This window comes from Talpa europaea, assembly GCF_964194135.1.
Source record: "Talpa europaea genome assembly, chromosome: 6".
In the NCBI taxonomy this organism is placed as follows: domain Eukaryota; kingdom Metazoa; phylum Chordata; class Mammalia; order Eulipotyphla; family Talpidae; genus Talpa; species Talpa europaea.
In genome coordinates, this window is record NC_140072.1 from 82,676,517 (window position 1) to 82,695,781 (window position 19,265).

Below are 19,265 nucleotides of genomic sequence, written 5' to 3' on the forward strand. Positions count from 1 at the left end.
CTGACCTGCTCTACAGGGAGCGTAACTCTAGGTTCTTTCCAGAATGTACTAGAGAGATGTCCACTCATATCCATGTCGAGAGCAGTAGCCTGAAGCTTAAGGCAGGTGGTCCTGGGTCATCATCTCCCCATAACCAGTTACTTGTCACCAAGTGTTCCAGAGAAAGTCCCTGAGTGTCTTTAAGCTTTAATATTTAGTGTCTTTAAAGTGGGAATGATGATTCTCACCAGTGACTGTGAAGATTCGATGCTGGGATTGCATGTAAAGTACGCAGCACAGGGCCAACCCCGGGACTTGCTCAATAAGTGATAGACATGAAAATGATTAGTTTGCTCCTATGATGATGGAATCAAGTTAAAATAAACATTAAAGTGCACACATATATGTGTGCGCACGCATGTGTGTGTGCACATGTGTGTGCTGGTGTAAATGGGGATTTTAGCTATGTTTCCTTGGTGGTGATGAGACAATAAAAAGCTGCCATGACACACTGAGAAGTGTCCAAAATACTCGAGTGTGTAAAAAGCGAGGTCAGTTATTTGGAGGTGAATGAAATGATGAGGATGAGCCTCCTCTGGGAATTAGTCAGTCTTGGGGGTTTTGCAAGTTAGTTGCCAATTGTGTTGATTCCAAATGTGTGCCATTATGGGGTGCATTGGGGCCCCCATAATGTAGTTACATTTGTGGAATTGGTTTTTTCTGAGGGATTTAGCCCCTGGAGAGCTAGATTATTTTTTAATTTTAAATTAGAGTCGTTAAACAGTAACACATGAGGTAGTAAGGCATCTGATATCTAATTGAGATAACATTGGTGTATTAACATTGCATAAGTTTCAGATGCACGGCTTTGTACTTCACCATTTGTATTTGCTACATGATGATCCCCACTGGAAGTCTAATTTTTACCCATTACCATACAATTGAGCCCCTTTATTCATTTCTCCCCTTCCCCTTCCTCTCCGATAGCCACAATAAGAGCTAGGGTTCTAAGGAGGACATCAGTCTGGAACTGGTTGGGTGGTTTTTCTTCAATAACACAGAGCAGAGGGAGCGAGGATGGGCAAGGAGAGTTGCACTGGAAATGGTGAGACTCCCAGAAGTAGGGGCTGAAACTGCTGGGAATTCAGACAAGCTGAGGAGCAGGAAAAGACTTGAGGGAGGAAAGGCTCAGAGACAAAGCAAGCATTTTAGAATCTTTATGAGATAGCTCCAGGTCCCATGTAACTGACTCTGAATCACAGTGGGCAAGCGTGGACTCTGGAGTTTAAAATCATTTAGCGGAATTTTAGGGTGCTTATTGAAACTTACCATGTCTCAGTTTCCTCCTTTGTAAAGTAGGAATAATAATAATACCTTGCTCACTGGGTCATTGAGAGGAGCTAATCCATGCAAATGGTTTAGCACTGTTGCATGAACAGAGGATGTTGCTTACCGATGTCAGCTGTTAACAATTTTGCAGGAGGGAGTCTATAGTTCCATTATTCTGCATCCAGGACCATTTTTTCTCTCAATTTCTTACATTTGCCCCATGCTTTCATTGAGTTTAAGAATCTTCAAAATCTTTATCCAAGGTATTTGTTAAGTACTTAACTGTGTGTGGCTCTCTGCTCGAGGCAGTGTAATGATCTGGTTTCCCTTCTGAAAATGAAAGTGGTTTTCTAAGCCTGTCTTGTAAAGTATGTGTCTGCTTGTTGGGTCCACTATTCTGGGGACCGTAGGTGCGAAACAGGAACACAGAGACTTTTTCTGTTGGGTATCAGTCAACGGTAGTGGGAGTCGGGGAGCTGTCATTAACGAAGAGAACTTTGAGGCATAGAGAGTTCTAGTCCAACTCAATGCTTAATAAAACAACAAAAAATTATAAAATATGAATTTAAGTGCAGTCAGATTTTTAAAAATTATGACCCTATTCAGGGCTAGTCATCTCTAAATAATTTTAATAAAGCTATTCAACTGCAGGTACTGCAAAAAGGGAATGTATAGAAAGGTTTTATGCTGTTAGTTTATAAAAAGAGAACATTCAACTATTTTGATAAGAAATAATAACACTCACCGATTAAACTTTTAATTTCAGCCTGAATGTTAAGAAAACAGATTTTTAATAAGCTTATATAAAGTTAAAGATTATATACGAAGCTGGGCATATAAGAACAAAATAGTTCTGAAAAACTGGATTCATATTTTTAGGTGGGAAAAATAGGACATAGGAAAATACATTCTTTGGTTCTGATGAAACTGAGGAGGAGGAAAACAAATTCATGTAAGAAAAAGATGAAATAAAAATGTGAATAGGACAAAGGGAAAGAGAGGAAAAGGTAACTGGGGCAGATTCCCAAGCAGCTTAGACTTCGGTCACAAAGACTTGGGAGAAAAAGGTCAAACTAGCAAACGCTTGTAAGACATCACTTGCAGAAAACATAAAGAGGAAAGAGGGGGCACAAGGAAATGCTACCTCTTTTTTATTAGACAGGGCTTAAGAGCCAAAATAGTGCCATCAAAAGAACATTGATGGTTCATGCTCCATTAAAAAATCCTCTATACTTAAAAAAAAAGAATAGGAAATAGGAACAGAAATCATGCATTGGCGGGTGGAGAACATAGGTGTGGTGGATGATGTTTTAAATGGGTTAAGGGTATTAAAGTCAGAAGACTTGGTGTACTTGCATTTCAGGGTATGAAAATGAAATTGCCAAAGTCATTTCAAGAATGAATTGGTGCAATAGGGGAGGAACCCAAAAACTGTAAAGAGCTGTCACACCTATATACGCCCATATACTTCAGTATCTTTCTTTCACACACACACTCACACACACACACACAGAGAGAGAGAGAGAGATTTAGGCAATGAACCCTAAGGAAGAGTTTCCAAATAAATCAGCATACATCTTGAATAAATTACCATGCAGGGTAAATTATCTCATACTTCAAACTGGCATATCTGTGGCTAAGGCAGTTTCTTGCTGTGCAGAGGGACTGACTTTGTGGTCAAGGGGACTTTTTGGGTACAAGGTGTTTGGCTCCAGACAGTGCCTGTGTCTATCCAAAGTGATGATCGCTTAACTAAACGGTGTGGCCAGAGCAGTTACTGTATGTGTTTGTCCTTTGTTCTGGTTGGAACCACTTTTCATGCATCATGAGCTCTCTGCTTTGCCATCATTACCCCAGTTTAATTTTATAGAAGAATATATTTGAAGAAAAGTGAATTTCATGCATTGCACAATAATTTACCTCTATTATGAAAAGGATCGGAATTTTCGTGAACTTTGAAATGAATTTTGATCTGACAATATTTTTACTGACTCTTGGTAGTAACCTAAAACTATCCCGTAGTTTCCATGGCCTTGAAATTAAGCAGTTCTTTTTAGAACTCATTTGGTTTTATGCATGTTTATTGTTTAAAAAGAAACTTAGAAAAGCTAAGCATAATGAATATTGAAAAGTTTTTCCTTTTTGTACATTTGATAATCATTTATCAAATTTTCTTATGGAGATATCCTGCTAATATTGTTCTCACCCAGTCTTATCAGTGAAAATTACACAATCTGCCTTCTATATTGAAGGAAATGGGTTTCAACAACTGAACTACATTGATCTCTTCATTTTAGGAGGTTGGAGGCCTTTCCTGGATAAACAATAGGGATATTGGATCTGATCATTCATTCAGTTATGCAACAAATAGCTTCTGAGTTTCTACTAAATGCCAGAGAATATGCACCTTTGTTTCCTCAGAAAGAGAAGAAAGAAGGGCTGGAGCATATTGTGACACCAATACTGCATATTGTTGGCTTGCAATAATGGTGCTTAATGCACATTAGTGAAACTGAAATGAGCACTTAGCATGTGCCAGACACTATGTTAAGGTTGGTTCCCACCCTTTTGATTTTCTGCAGAAGGCTAAAAGAAAGCTGAAATAGGGGCGGAGACAGAGGAAGGGCTGCTAACAGAGTAGAAGAGACATTTACTTGACCACATCAAACAAACCCAAAAAATAAAGTCAATGTTTTCCTGTCTCAAGCAACTTACTTTTTTTTTCTGCCCAAAGTTTGAGTGAGAACATAGATGAACTTCATACTAAGAACCTCAAATATGGCCATATACCCCTGGACATTTGGAACAGAGTTGACGAGCAGGTCTAGAAGGGGTGCAGTTTTATCTTCCTAGTCACCACCCAGTTCATGCATGGAGACAAGTGCTTAAAGCATTGTTGCTGTTGTCACTAGACCTTCCTTCTTCTCTTGCTTCTGAAAAGGGTCTGGAAGGAGAAGTCATCACTGGCCAAAATGATCTGAGCAGGTTCAGATGAAATTTTAGGTATTTATACTCTAAGGATGCATAGGGCTTATTAGGAGAGTCATGAACTTTGCTGCCCATAACATTTAAATACCAGAATTTCCCTCACCTACAGGGCACTTGGCTTGGTGGGTTCAGGTATGTCCATCTCCCCTGGCAAGACACCAGGTCTGTCTAAGTGGGAGAGTACTTTTTAGGACAATGCCTACATTTTCATGGATGGTGTAATATGAAGGGAAATCTGACCCTTTTATATTATTGATTTTGTATTGAGTAGTTGTTTCTTGAGACTGGTTATATTACTAAATATCAAGAAATATATTCACCAAATAGAAAGATTGTGAGTTAACTTGATTTCCCTGTGAAACTGGTATGGGCCAGAGAGGAAAGGATTAGGACATTCCTTCTGACCCTTCCCACCCTATCATGGCTATTGGTCCAATACCCAGCTAAAGGTTCTGGCTTGCTAAGGACCCCAGAGAAGATGAGAGCGAGGGGCTTCCCTATGAGATAGCAGAACACCTGGATCTGAACTCACATAGTGTTCCTAGGAGTTAAACGAGCCAGGAGCCATATTTACAATTACCATTGAATGAGAGGGATGGTACTGTCTTGGAAAATGGAAAATCTTTTTCTTTCCTTCCTTCCTTCCTTCCTTCCTTCCTTCCTTCCTTCCTTCCTTCCTTCCTTCCTTCCTTCCTTCCTTCCTTCCTTCCTTCCTTCCTTCTTTTTTTTAGTAAAGGGAGAGTTTCACTAGAACACATCTACTTGCAACTTGGAGAGCTGTGCTCTGAGTGTTACTGCTCTAGACCAAAGGAAGTAAAATTCCTAGTGGTGAACACAGCCTACTCTCCCTAGGGGATGCCTGTTTAAGAGCCATTTTTAGGTTCTTCCTTTACTGACACTCAAGAATGAGGGGTTCTTACCAGACTAGTAGGTGTGAAATACTTTTTTTCAAGTCCTTGGGCATTTTCTCCTTTGGGATGGTGATGTACCTAGAGGGTTCCATTAAGGGGCCCAAGTGGAGAGTGGAGAATTGAGAAGTTCTTTCTTTTTCTGTTGAGAAGACTCAGTCATCTCAGAGCACTGACACTTTAAAGGTTAGGCCCTGTATTGAGTAGATAATGACTTTTAAAGACTGGTCAGATTGTTAAAGGGCAGGTGAAGATCAACTAGTGGAAAGATTGTGAATTGCTTTGTATCCTTTTTTGAATATTTTAATTATTTCTTGCTTGTAGGGCCTGTTCAGATACTAAGTTAGACCTATGGGGACCGATCTTGATGGTCTCAGGATTGGATTATCCAGACAACATTTCAAAGGCTGACTTTGATTCATCAATGCAGGCAAGCACAATCAGAATCCTACTGTCTTTGGTTTTCATGTGTCTTTTGTTTTGCTGAAATAGAATTTATCCAGTCTTCTTGCATCAACTTATAACAATGAGTAGAGAAGGATGGGAATTTAAATTTTTATTTTAATGGTGTTAAAAAAAAGAGAATGCCTTTATTTAAAGACAACAATCTGTTGGGATAATGTAAATGCTTTTTTGTATTATTTGATATACTCCATCTGGAATTTTCCAAGAATTCAGGTTATTTAGGTCAATGGTAAAATTGCGTATCTGAAAGAATGCTGCTGGATAAGATTCTGCCTTATTTCTTTTGTATGTATGTAAATGGGTCGTTTGCTGAAGAAAGGCATTGTGCTCTACTCTGTTCTTGTCTTCTAGTTTTCTTGGGTTTCTAGATTGTAGGGACAATATTGATTTAGCAGTTCAAGAATCTAGGAATAAGAAAAGTAGGTGACATGGGGTTTCTGACCACTGAGAAAACTTATCAATACCCAAAGAGCTGTAGGGGTGGACATTATGGTTGCCATGGGGCACTAATGATGTTTGTCATCAAAGGAGTGAGAGCCTGCTGAGTGTGTTTAAGGTCAGACTTAAGTGGAAGAGAATGGCAGAGGTGGCCAGGAATCCTCATGCTCCTGTCCTGGGCTACTCCTTTCTCCCAAAGATCAAGAGAAGTTACAGCGAATCTTTTCTTACCCAGTTTCTGGGAGCTTGTGTGTGCAGTCATACATGCGCTCACATGCATGTATGTACCAGTGCTACAGCCATTCTCAGGTATCCAGGGAGTCGCATGAATGACAAATCCAAGATCAGTGGTTTGGAGCGTGATCATTTCATCACTAGCTGTGTTGATGTCCTGTCTCTTACTTTATCTGTCTCTGTATCACATATTGCATAGACATACATGCTCATGTGTATAAGGAGAAGCACAGCAGTTTACCAAAGAGGAAGCAAAGCAGATTAATGCCTTATACTCACTTGCACCCTGGCAGTGGGCCCTGAGTATCCCCACTTCTCTGAGGTTAGCATGCAACCTGACTTCAAGAATTCTGTAATATTCAATATGTGGTATGCTTTCATCTCATAATGTCTGTGTGGCTCTGAAAAGTCCTGGCCTGGGCTGCCTGGGCAGGTATTTGTGGCCTGATACCTGCAGCATTTCTAAGACAGGTCTGAATTGGGTTTCTTAGCCCTTATTTCTCTCCTCTTGCTTGTGGAGGTTGAAGAACAGAGAATGGCTTCTGGCCATCTGGGCTTATCGGCATGTCCTCCTCAAGCTTGCATAAACAAGTGGAAATCCCTAATGAATGTCTAAGCTCAAACTTCTGCCACGCAAGGAAGGAACCTGCCATACTCCCAATTCCTTATCTGCAGCCAACTTGACATTTTCTACAGCAAACAGTGTGTTCTGCAGCCCCCTGACGTGCTTAATTGATGTTGCATATTGAATATCTTGAAAATGTCCACATAATGAGAGGAAAACAATATAAGTCTAAGCAGTCTCATCGTCCCTTGCAAATATTTCGCTGGCAGACATCACATTAATGCTAATGAAATCGGGAAGGTAACGTACAGGATGGTCTCCTTTGTGCTGAAACACATTTTCTTTTCATTAGTCCCATCATCTTTATTATTTTTATTTATTATTATTAAGAGTAATAATAAGAATTAGGGAGGCTGGCTTCTGGAAGAGCCCAGAATTAATAAGAGGTGGAAGGTGGATGGTTGAGAAGTTAAGATTCTGTGACAGTGAATAAAATGCATCCTTTGGGGACCCTCTTAAGAGTTATTTTGTTTTAAATGAGGCATATGGCAAATCACTGTCACCTTGCAATTGCTATCATAAGTGGAGAATTTTCAGAGTCCTTGCTACACTCTATACAGTTTACAGTTGACATGGGTTTACAGTTGACATGTATGTGTGTGTGCATGTGTGTGATGTATGTGTGTGTGTGTAGGGAAATGCAGACAATAGCCAGCTTAAACAGGTTTGCTACAGAGATTCATTATTTAATCCATAAGCATTTCATAATATTAATGTCTTCATGAATGTCTCACCTACCATATGAAATACTCTAAAGGGAAATACAGTGAGGGAAGTGGGGGCAGAGTCAGGGAAACTTTCTTTCATAGCAGAAGAGAAATTTTCATGCTGTGGGAAAGTCAATCAAAAGTAGTGGAGGATGTATCTCCTACTGATTCCATTCTCCTTGGAAGTGTCGCTAATTTTTGCTGCTTAGTCAAGCATTGCATGTTACTATGTCAAATCCCCCTACTGTTCCGGGGCTGCTTATGGCTCTGGGAAGAGTTGAGACACCTGTATGTTGCTCTGGGGCAGGCCAATGGCAAGGACAACACGGAGGTGGGGCTGGGAGTTGGGTGTGTGCACAGTTCTTTGAGAATTGCTGCTTTTCTATTCCTCCAAACAGTTCCTGTGCCATGGAAATTATGCCTGCAGGCAGGAGAGACTCATGTGTATTCCTGGAAGCTTATACTTAGTGAGTATCTAACCAGCGCTCCCCGAGGCCAAGGGAAGGGGCACATTAGAAGTTGACCTGCGTTCATTCTAGAGCTGTGTAGGACAGTGGTGTGCTCACATTTTGCCATTAGGACAGGGTCATGGACGCCTCAAGACAGTGGTGCAGGCAAAGTGCCCTGATTTACAAGCTGGAAAACCCAGGCTTGGGCCTATGTGCCAACAATGTAGTTGCAACATCACGGTGTGCCTTAGGGAGCGTGAACAGAGGGTGTTATCTATAATGGGGGGGGGGGGCGGGCCCGTGGATTCACTGGGAGGCCTCGCTTGGAGAACTGAATTTGGATCTGCGTGCCACACTTGAAGAGCACTAGAAACAAGTCAAGACACACATTGAAGAGGGTGTCTGGGACAGGGAGGGGATGTGAAACCATGTCACATCAGGAACTCACAGAGAAACTGGGGCCCCTGGCCCAACAAGTGATTTGGGGGAGGGGGTGCTGTCTGAAGAGCGGTTGTGGAGAAAAGGAATTAAGTTCTTTTGGTGAGACCCTAGCGGTGAGCTCTGGGACCCCTGGCAGAAACCATGGAGAAATATATTTTAGTCGCTTCTAAGAAGATTTTTCTAATAGTTGCAAATGTCAAAGGATACTTCAAATTGGGGCTAATCATACTAGATCCTGCAGTTCTGACTTGGCTGCTTTGATGCTGTGGAAATTATGAAGCAGTGTTGCTGAGTATCGACACCGTGGGCAGTTTGACTTGTTTTTTATGGTAGAATCAAAGCTTTCTGGAAATAGCAGAACATAGTAAATAGTTTCATTCTACTATTAAACTTTTTTCTATATTAAATATTTTTATTTTAAAAACGAGTATTGTTTATTAACATTGATTTAAACCACTGTCTATGATTCAGCGGTTTGGGTTCACTTCTCCTCAGACGTATGTCACCACACCACACCCACCACCAAGGCACCCATCATCCTGCACTATACGCTATTGGATCCCCTCTCACTTTGCTCGCCAGCCTCCCTCTCCCCCTATGGTGGCCTCAATTCTACAGTCAGAGTTCTAGGGTTTAGCCTTCTCTGCTCTTGTTTTCTTTCTTTATACTGTGCGTATGTGTGAAATCATCCAGTAGTTGTCTCTCTCCTGATTCCTGTCACTTCACATCATTCCTTCCAGTTCCATCCATGTGGTTGCAAATGGCACGATTTTGTCCTTCATCTTTTTTTATAGTTGAGTAATAGTCCATTGTGTGTACATGCAACATCTTTTTTTTTTTTTAAATAAAGATTTATTTATTTATTTATACAAGCACTGGGTACAGTCAGAAGTGTGGAGGATGAGAGAATTCACCAGAGCCAGAGCGGGGAACAGAACAGGCAGACTGACGAAGAAGTACCTGCTGAGGGGAGCAGCGGGCGGCAGGAGAGGTCTGTGGCCCCATGTGGGACCCTTGCCGGTGGCCAGGGATCGAACCAGCACTGCAGAGGCTGCGGGCAGCTTTACAGTTCAGCGCTCAACCGCTGCGCCACCGGGGAGGCCCAACATCTTAATCTACTCACTTATCAATGGATTGTTTCCTAAACTTTTTTCTGTTTTGAACTAGTGTGAATAGATCCCTTGGTCCCTCTTTTGTACTTCTCTCCTAATCCACGGATTGTTTCTGCCTGTGCCGATTACTCACACATCCACGGCAACCTCCCACCTCACTTACTCCTTTTAGTTCACCTGAAGGTAGGGGTATGATGATATTGATGATAAGTGACAGCTCTGGAGATGGGGGAGAGCTGGGGTTAAAGCTGAAAATACTGAAAGGATTCCCATTTTTATTTGTATTTTCAAGTAGTTGATATTTTCTGCTGTTGTCAAAAGTCTCAATTATAATTTTATACTCTACAGGTCAAGATGTCCCTGTGTTAGAATGGCCTTATCAAAATATGTTCTTAAAACTAGCTGGACACACACTGGTCAAGTACATTAGTCAAGGAACGGGAGCATTGTAGGGGTGGTTGAACATGGCTATTTTAAAGATATTTTGCAGCTCTAAAGTTCTGTACTCTAGCTCAGTGGTTCCCAGATGTAGCTCCTTGCACTGTGCCTGACTGGGACAAGGGTTTCCCCACCTGCATTAAAATGCTGAAAAATAAGAAAAATGGATTGAGTTTTCTCTATGGTTAAATTTACCCAATTTTAGAATTTTATTCTGAGATAAGAGTATTTTCTTTCTGTCATTGTTGTTGAAGTGTTCTTTTGTTTTTAAATAGTCGTGACAGTGGGTGGTATTTAAAAATGTCAATAGACAAGATAACTATGCCTGTCTCACTATTGCATTTTTTCTTTTACTGATGTCAGACCTCAAAGTCTGGGAGCCCTGATTGAAACACCTCATTTTAGAGCTTCATTTATTCATTTGTGAGATGGGCAGAGCCTCACCTGGGCTCCCTATCAGTGTAGTTATAATTTTCACATAGGCTAATGTTCTTGATAGATGAAAGTGCCATATGTTTTGTGGGATGTCCAGGCTCTGGTCACTGAGTGGAGAACAATGTCAATATTGGTACGACCCATTGTTGTGTGGAAGGGTGATGGCTCTCCACATGCTCCATTTTCCCTTGACTGGCATTTCCTTCTCAGCTTGCAGGAGCCCAAATGGGAGTCAGAGGAAGATCGAGCTTGTCAGTGCGTCAGGTTGGCCAAAGGACGACCGGTGGGCCCTGGGAAGTCGACGCAGGCCCTTCTGTGGAATGCGGTGCAGGCAATGTGGGAATAGCTCCAAAAAGATGGGGGAGGAGTAGTCTTGTCTGTTCCAAGGTAGGCGTGAACCGAGGGCGTGTTTATCAGGACAGTGCTTTCTGGCCAGGTGTGAAGAACCGGATTGTGCCACTGAGCCCACACCCCACACCTATTAAATCAGGAATCTCTGGTCATGCTAAAGCTTTCCGGGTGATTCTCATATGCAGCTAAGAGAACTATTATTCTAGCTTTAAGGGGCAACTTGGGAAAGAATAACTACATTATATCCGTTGGTGCTGATTTCTATCAAATACAGCAAATTTCTCCCTTCGATATTCAAACAAAGGGTTTTTGGTTGGTGCTCACACTAGGGCATCTGCTGGCTGGATTTAATCCACTTCTTTTGTTTACTATCTCACTGAGAAATTAATATTATATGGAGGCTAAGCGTTCAGTTTCTGAGAAATTTTTGCCTTGTACAAGGAACTCCAGGGCAGTCGTATTTGTAATGGTGAGAATTGGAAGTGACTCAAGAGTCCATCCATTGCCAGGGCCATGTAACTGTGCTTTGGGAGATGGTACAGCAGTTAAAGTGAGCAAGTAGAATCTGTATCATTGTATATATGCAAAGTATAATGTTGCATGAAAAAAACCAAGTTATACGACAACATATGGAGAATTAAGCAATTTGCATTCGATATTTATTTATTCTAACAACAGCAATTTAGAGCTTAATGTATGCCACATTAAGTGTTTCAGATACACTATCTTAATTTTTTCCCCTATTACATGGATATTTAAAACATACAATCCGACTTACTACATGCTGTGATAGCTTACTCTTGCTGGTATCTATCCAGGTGGTACCAGTGAAAGGTGCAGGGCTAAGAAGACACACAGCAGATCTGCCATAATTGCTAGCTTTGGGGAAGGAAGAACATGGAATTGGGGAGGTACGAAGAGGACATCTCAACAGTGTCTCAGCACCTATGCAAAAAATAGCTGAAACAAATAGGCAATGATTACATAAAGCTTCAGGTTATGGGTATATAGATAGTTATACTTTCTTTGTTCTTTATTTACATTTACATTTTGTTTATTTTCTAAATCATAACTATTAAAAAAATTAGCTTTGTCAACAAGATCCTCCTGCTTCAGGTATTGCCTCTTCCTCTTAATCTCTATGTGACCCTTAGCTCTTGCACCTTTGGGGGGGGTCTCAGTTTTGTTATCTGTCAAATGAGGACAGCACTTCATGGAAAGCCTGATGCATGGAAAGTACACCATAAAGGTTAATGATTATTATTAATTAACAATAATAACAATTATGATTATTAGTTATTATTACTAATATCCTCTGGGTGAGATGATACACACTGACTGCTCCTATTCAGCCTTGAGCCCTGCTCAGGTGTCATCCTCATCAGCAGGTTTTCCTTACCTCCCATTAGGTGCTCCCCCCCGCCATTAATCCTTTACCCACTTTGTGTCCTCCATTACCATCTTCTGTCATCCTCCAATGACAGACACTATTTTTGGAACATTTAGTACGTGCCAGGCCCTCTAAGTCCCTTGCATGCCTGCATATTATCTCAATTAATTCTCATGACACCTCTGGCTTCAGTATCATCATTCTAGTTTAGCATCCACTGTTAGTGCATGTTCCTTGTTAATAGGGGGTGAGTCTTTTGGAAATTAGTGATTGTGATTGATTAAGGTTTATACCTTTATAAAGGCATAAACTTGGCACAGTGCCTGAGAAAAAGAGGTAATTCAGTAGAAATTGCTGGGTGAATAACGAAAAATACATGTAGTGGGCCATATAAAACCAGCCCTTTAGTCTCTGTGTAGCTAGAACGTGAGCTGGTTTAAGGGTCTTTTATGGACTTGCTGGCTCTCTGTCCTTGCCGGAGGGCTATGTCTCTGAGGGATTAGCAGAGAAGTAGGTGATTGTCTCCTTTTAGGAACAGAATTTATGGATTAGCATATAGTTAAAAATGTATGGCTTCCGCTCCTTGCCATTGTTCTTTGCCTAGCTTACACGGATGCCTTCAGTTCCCAGCTTCCATGCTCCTTTCCCAGAATGGTCTCCTGACCCCTTCGTGGAACACCCCCTCCTTGTGCCTTCCTGCAGTCTGAATGTGTCCTGCCTCCTGTCAGTACTCGCTGTAGATGGTATCCAGGGATTGCTGCCTGTCTCCCTGCGTGCACCCAAGGAAGGGTGCTGTGTCTCCTCTGTTCTCTGCTGTCACCCCAGAGCCCAGGGTGGGGTCTGGCACATTGCAGGTGCTCTATACACACTTGGCAAATGAATGGAAGTCAGGAGAGGCTGAGAGTGGGAAGGAGTGGGTTATTGAAATTCAATTCGACATTCAGATTCACAGCTGCTGCTGATAAAGACTGTGGCTTATGTTTTCAGGCCAATATTCTGGGGGCTTGTGAGCTTCTCTGTACTTTGAAGTTTGGCATGACTGATAAGTGACTTTTCTAGAAAGAATCTTGATCAGGGGGTAGAATCTTCTGTGGCAGGTGTCACTCTGGATCTTCTTCTCTATTAGCATGGTTTGCAACTTACTAACACTTTGTATGAGTCAGAACCAACTGGAGATATTCAAAATGCAGGTATTACCTCCCTCGCTGCCCCCATACCTGTGCACATATGCTCACACATGCCTGAATTTCCGGGGTGGAGTCCAGGTGGACATGTGTATGACACCACACATCCAGGAGCAAGAAGCATGGCTCTCTCTTTCTAGGCCATTCCTTGGTCCATCACCAGCATGCGTGGTTTCTGCTTAGGAGTTCCTAACATCTTTTCGGGTGGAGGAAATAGATCAGATTTTGAAAGACGTTTCTTTTGCTATCAAAATCCTTTTTCTTTCTTTTATTCTCATTTATCCCCCTCTGTGTCTCTTTCTCATGGCATTTGTTGAATCATCCTTACCTGAATCTTAAGAGATGGAGGGAAAGACAGCCTGGATGTGGGCAAAGAGGATTGCTGGACATGCTCGAGTCTGGAGGCGGCTGAGGGGCTCGTGGGTCCCAGACCTGAGAATGCACTGGGAGTGCTTGTTATAATATGGGGTCTCCAGAAGGCACTGTTACTAATTGACTGATTTAATGGCCATGTTTCCTTCTGCTCCCCTTTTTAAGCTTAAAAAAAGAATTCTGTCAAAACAACATGAGGCATCACAGATGTAAACCTTCAAGTCTTTCTGAGCATGCAAACCATTCCTTGGCTCTTGAGATGATTGCAAATGAACCTCTCCTCCCCGCATTCTCATTAGCCTTGGCTGTCTTTCCCCTCCGTGCTCCCTGGAGAGGCGTCTGGTGAGGGCGCACCCTGTGTCCTGATGGATCCCTCCACGCTGATGGATCCACTGCCACCCGTCTTCATACCACATTCAGGGTGGACACTACTGCCCACACATCATTCTTCTGCCACTGTCAAGCTCCGGACCTAAGTCTTCCAATACAACCTTTTCCACTCCTGAGGCCAGCGACTTGCAGGCAGGAGTGGACACCAACCCTGAGAACTGGCTTTCTGGCAGGCGTGCCAGGGCCCTTCCCACCCCGTTCTCCTTCTCCATGGGGTCTCAGTGGTAGCAGCCGCCGACATGGAGGGTGCCACCTGCCATGTGGGTGACTTTGGCTCTCAGACATTTCCTTTGGCCTCTGATTACTTTGGATAAACGCTCCTGTCCTACCCATTAATAAGGAGCCTCAACCTGAGTAATAGTGAAATTTGAATGGAGGTGCTTGGAATGAGAATGTGGTCTGAGATGTTTGAGAAGGTCTAGAAGGGAGGAATCTTAGCCCATTAGCCTCTTTTTATTCTGCTTGATGTTAACAAAATTGCACTTATTAACTGCTTCATGCAACAGGTATTTACAGAGGGCTTGCTCTGGTGCGGACACTGGTATGGGACTGGGGGTGCAGCAGTGCTGAAGACGCAGAGTGGGAGCAGCAGAGACCATGTGAGGGGGCTGTGGAGAGTGGGAGGAGGGGAGAGGTATGGTAGGGAGGGGAGTATTGGGAAGGGGCCTGAGGGTTGCTCTTTGGACAGAAGCTTCCTGGTGGGCCTCCCTGAAGAGCTGGCTCCAGCATCGGGAGGTGGGAGCAGGCTTGGAGTAGAGAAGGAGACACAGGAAGGGCAGTGTGGCTGGAGCAGTACAAGGTGAGTGGCAGAGCGAGAATTGCATGGTTAGACTTTCGATTTCATTCTGAGTGGGATGGAAAGCCTTATGGGGTGTGGAATCCTGATTTAGGATCCAAGGTAGGGATGTGTGTGTGTGTATGGGAAGCTGGCAGCTTGGATTAGGGTGGGATTATAGGATCTGGGGAGAGGTGGTCAGATTTGGGGTTTGTTCTCAAGGCAGTGTTGACTGCATTTGCTGGGTGTGTGAGTGTGAGGTACGGAAGGAACGAGTTGGTTGGATGTGTAATGGTCGTGTCTAGGAGGTGCAAATCTGGGAAGGTTCCACAGCCACGGGCACTTCAGGAGACTCAAGTCTAGGATGTTTCTGGCAGGAGACGGGCCATTGGGAATAAGTACCTGTCTGGAGCTCCTGTAATAGCTTCCTGGCTTCTCTCTGAGCCCTGAGTTATTTTTCTAAAGGCGGCTTGGTTATCTTCCTCTCCCTTAGCTGGCAGTTATGTCCTGTTGCTTTTAGTCTAAAATCCAAGCCAGCTGAATGGCATTCAAGACCTCAACCCTCCTTACCGCTTCATCTCCAGCCATTCCCTCTCCTGCAGACACATCACACTGCTCCCTTCACCCCACAGGGATGGCTCTAACACCTCTGCCTTAGGTTATGCTCATTCACACTTTTCCACCACTCAAAGAGCCTTTGGAAGTGTTGCCAAAGTTCAGTCTTTTCCAAATTCGCATCCCATATTCTTCACAATGGAATTATTTCTCCAATAAAACTTCAGTTGCACATTTCATATAGTCCCCTTTCATTTTTTCTCAGTGTATATCTTAATATATCAGTTGTATACCTTTAAATATCTATTTCATTTTGTACATAATGTGTGTTTTATGGTATGGCCATATAGCACTATAATACTGCTTTCATGAATGCCACTTCTCCATTACTAAATTATATACTTTTCAAGGATGACTCTGGGTTTTACTCTGTATCCTAGTCTAATCCAGATTTTTAGACCCTTAGTAAATGATCTGAATCCTCTTGATGGGTAAAGTTAGCAAGGGACTAAGACAAGAGCTCTGCAACATCAACTACCTTCTGATTACAGCTACTAATGATATAAAAGAGTGACAGTAAATTGCTTTTGAAACTGGAAATAGCATAGCTTCCTCTTCATATGCAGGTAGCACTCTCCAAATAATTCAGTAGCCCACCGTATTTCCCAGCCCTCTTTGCAATTAGATTAGTCATGTCACTAGCTCTGGTCTCTGAATGTGAAGGGCAAATCAGATGTGACTTGGCTGAGGCTTTTAAGAGGCAGTGCTCTATCTCCGCCTCCTGGGGCTGCAGTGATCCTGGAGCCCCATATTGATACCACAGATGGCTAGAACCTGGGTTCAGACTCACCAGATGGAGTGGGGCCCTGCCATCTTATGTTAGACTTTGCAAGAATATGAAATAAATTGTGCTAAGCCACTGAGATCTTGGTTTACTCATTACCTCAGCATAGCCTGTCTCTTCCTGACTACCATATCATCTCATAGCAAAGCTAGTGAAATGTGCACTGATGGATGTGATTAACCATGTGAGAGAAAAGTCAGAAATGGTCTACTTGTAGAATTTGCTGAATTCAGATGACACATTCAAGGTGGTTCGGGGAATGAGCTCATGGATGCAGAAATGGAATGATGTAAACAAATAGCAGAAATCTAACAGGTTTTGATGTGTGTTGTTTTATATATTTGCAAAGGTGTGTGTGTGGGGTACATAAAAAGGGAGATGAAGACCCCTCAGTGGATCATGTCATTGAGAGACAGTGTCTGGCCGAACGAGGAACAGCATATGGGCCTGATGGAAGATGTCACGATGCCGTGCAGAATACCACCGGGCTGTTCTGACCAGATGGCATCACATGTTCAGGTTTCGTAACTTCCCGCGCCTCCTGTAAGTCATGCTTGCAATAAAACCTTCTGATAACTTCACTGACCATTAGTGAATTCAGAGGAGGGAGTGAGGTCCTTATGTACTAGCACATGTATTAGCTGATTTAATTGACAGATCATTCTCGCTGCAAATTAATTCTCTAGCAAGCTAGATATTTTGGTCAGCCTCCCTACTGTAAGGGAGTAAGTTTGCCCATGAGAGATGGATCTGCTCTCAGTGTGCTGTTGGAATAAAAACTAGTTCAGGGTCCACTGGCAGCTCCCCTGTGAAATCTTGGTGCTGACAGAGAGCCGCAGGCTCTCGGCAGGCTGCCCCACTCAGCATTGCTCTGGGGCATTGTGCGTGGTGCAGCCAGTGTCTCAATACGAAACATTTCGATGCTTCAAGAAACAGATTGTTGGGCCTCTCCGGTGGCGCAGCGGTTGAGCGCCGCGCTGCGAAGTTGTCCGCAGCCTCTAAAGCGCCGGTTCCATTCCCCGCCGGCCAGGGAGATTCCCACATGGCGCAGCAGACCTCCCCTGTCTCGCTCTGGTGAATTCTCTCACCCTCCCACGCTCCTGACCTGTACCCCAGTTCTTGTACAAAATAAATCTTAAAAAAAAAAAAAAGAAACAGATTGTTGGAAATAGAGTTAATTTTGTATATGTGATCTAATGAGTCTTTACATTAGGTTGGAGGCCCCAAAACACACTATGGAGAATCTTCGGAAGGTGGGAGGGAAGAGCATGGGGGACTGTGGTGCTGGTGCACGGGTGAACTGGTGGTGGGAATTCTGTGGGGACTACACCTGAGAAAAGAAAACAAACATTGTCTAAAAATGAACAATGATATAAAGTATCTATAAAAAAATAAAAATAAATAAATAAAAATAAACTTGGTTGGTCGTTTCATTGAAAAACTTGTAGACCCAAACATAAACAATATATTTTTGTCTATTTAGGTGAATTTTAAGGAGAGGAGTTAATACAAGCTTACAATAGTTTTGTCATTTCCCCCCAGAAAACAGAGAGTTTTGGATCATCAATCAGACATTTATCTGCAGCTGTGTATTTGAAAACTACCACCAAATTCATACTCATATAAATAGTTCTTGCTTCAGTATGATTCACGTGAGAATTGTGCTTTGGAGATTTTCCTCTTTATTTGTCCTCCTTCCTAGTTCCAGATTTGAAATATTGGTGAGGTTCTCATATCCCAGACATCAAGCCCCAAACAACGAATAGAACAAAAATCTTTTGTGGTAAAAATAATAAGCATTCATATAAATAAGAATTTCTAAAAGTGTAGAAATATAAAAAATAGAAAGTAGAACATTCTTAGTTCCAGCCCCCAGAATAAGTCACTGTGAATAGTTTGGTGAATATCATTCCAGATCATCTCCCAGCACATATACAGCCATATGTTTTATTATTTTCAAAAATGGAATAATTTTATGCATGCTGTCTTACAAGCTTTTTTTCCTCTCCTAGTGACATATCTTCGGCATCTTTTTCATGTCAATGCACATTTGTATTTTTTGGTGGCTACAAGATATTCCATTTTATATGTCTACTATAGTGTATTTTGCTAATTCCTACTAGTGGATATGTGGGTCTTTGTCAACTTTTCACTTTTATGAACAATCCTGAAATGAGCGTTGTATATATAGGTACTTAGGTGGTATTACTATAGTTAAATTTCTAGCTAAGAAAATATTAAGTCAAAAGGTTTCCACATTATAACTTTTAATAGCTTTTGCCATAAAAGTTCATACCAGTTTACACACTCATTACCACTATGCCAACTTCTTGGCTGCACTTGCATTTTGATAGTTTATGTAATAGAAATCCTAGGGCTAGTGTCCACTCTGAGAGGGACAGGGATCCTTTTTGGCTTGCTTCCCCATCGAGTGTCATTTTGATTGTGGTTTCATAAGCACAAAATGGTAACCATGACTCAGGAATGAAAGCAGAAGTGTAACCCATTCTAACATTCTCTGGAGTTGCCACCTCTTGCTTCCCCACCCTCACTGTGACAACTGGTCATATATGTAGAGGTTTGCGGAGCTGGCTCTAGTAGGAAGTACTTTGTTTTCAACCTGCCTTTCGTAGAGATGTGAGTGGGGTTGAAATGGCAAGATCATTTATGCCCACATTTACTGGCTATGCCCCGTTAGGTGCATCACTGATTCCTTCTGAGCTGATTTCCTCAGCTGGCAAATGGCATCCGGTGAGAATGATCTGAGAAATAAATGCAAGTTCTTAGCATGGGGCCTGACATGCAGCATTCATTTGTTTCCTCATCAATTGAGAATCTTTCCTTCGTGGACAGTAG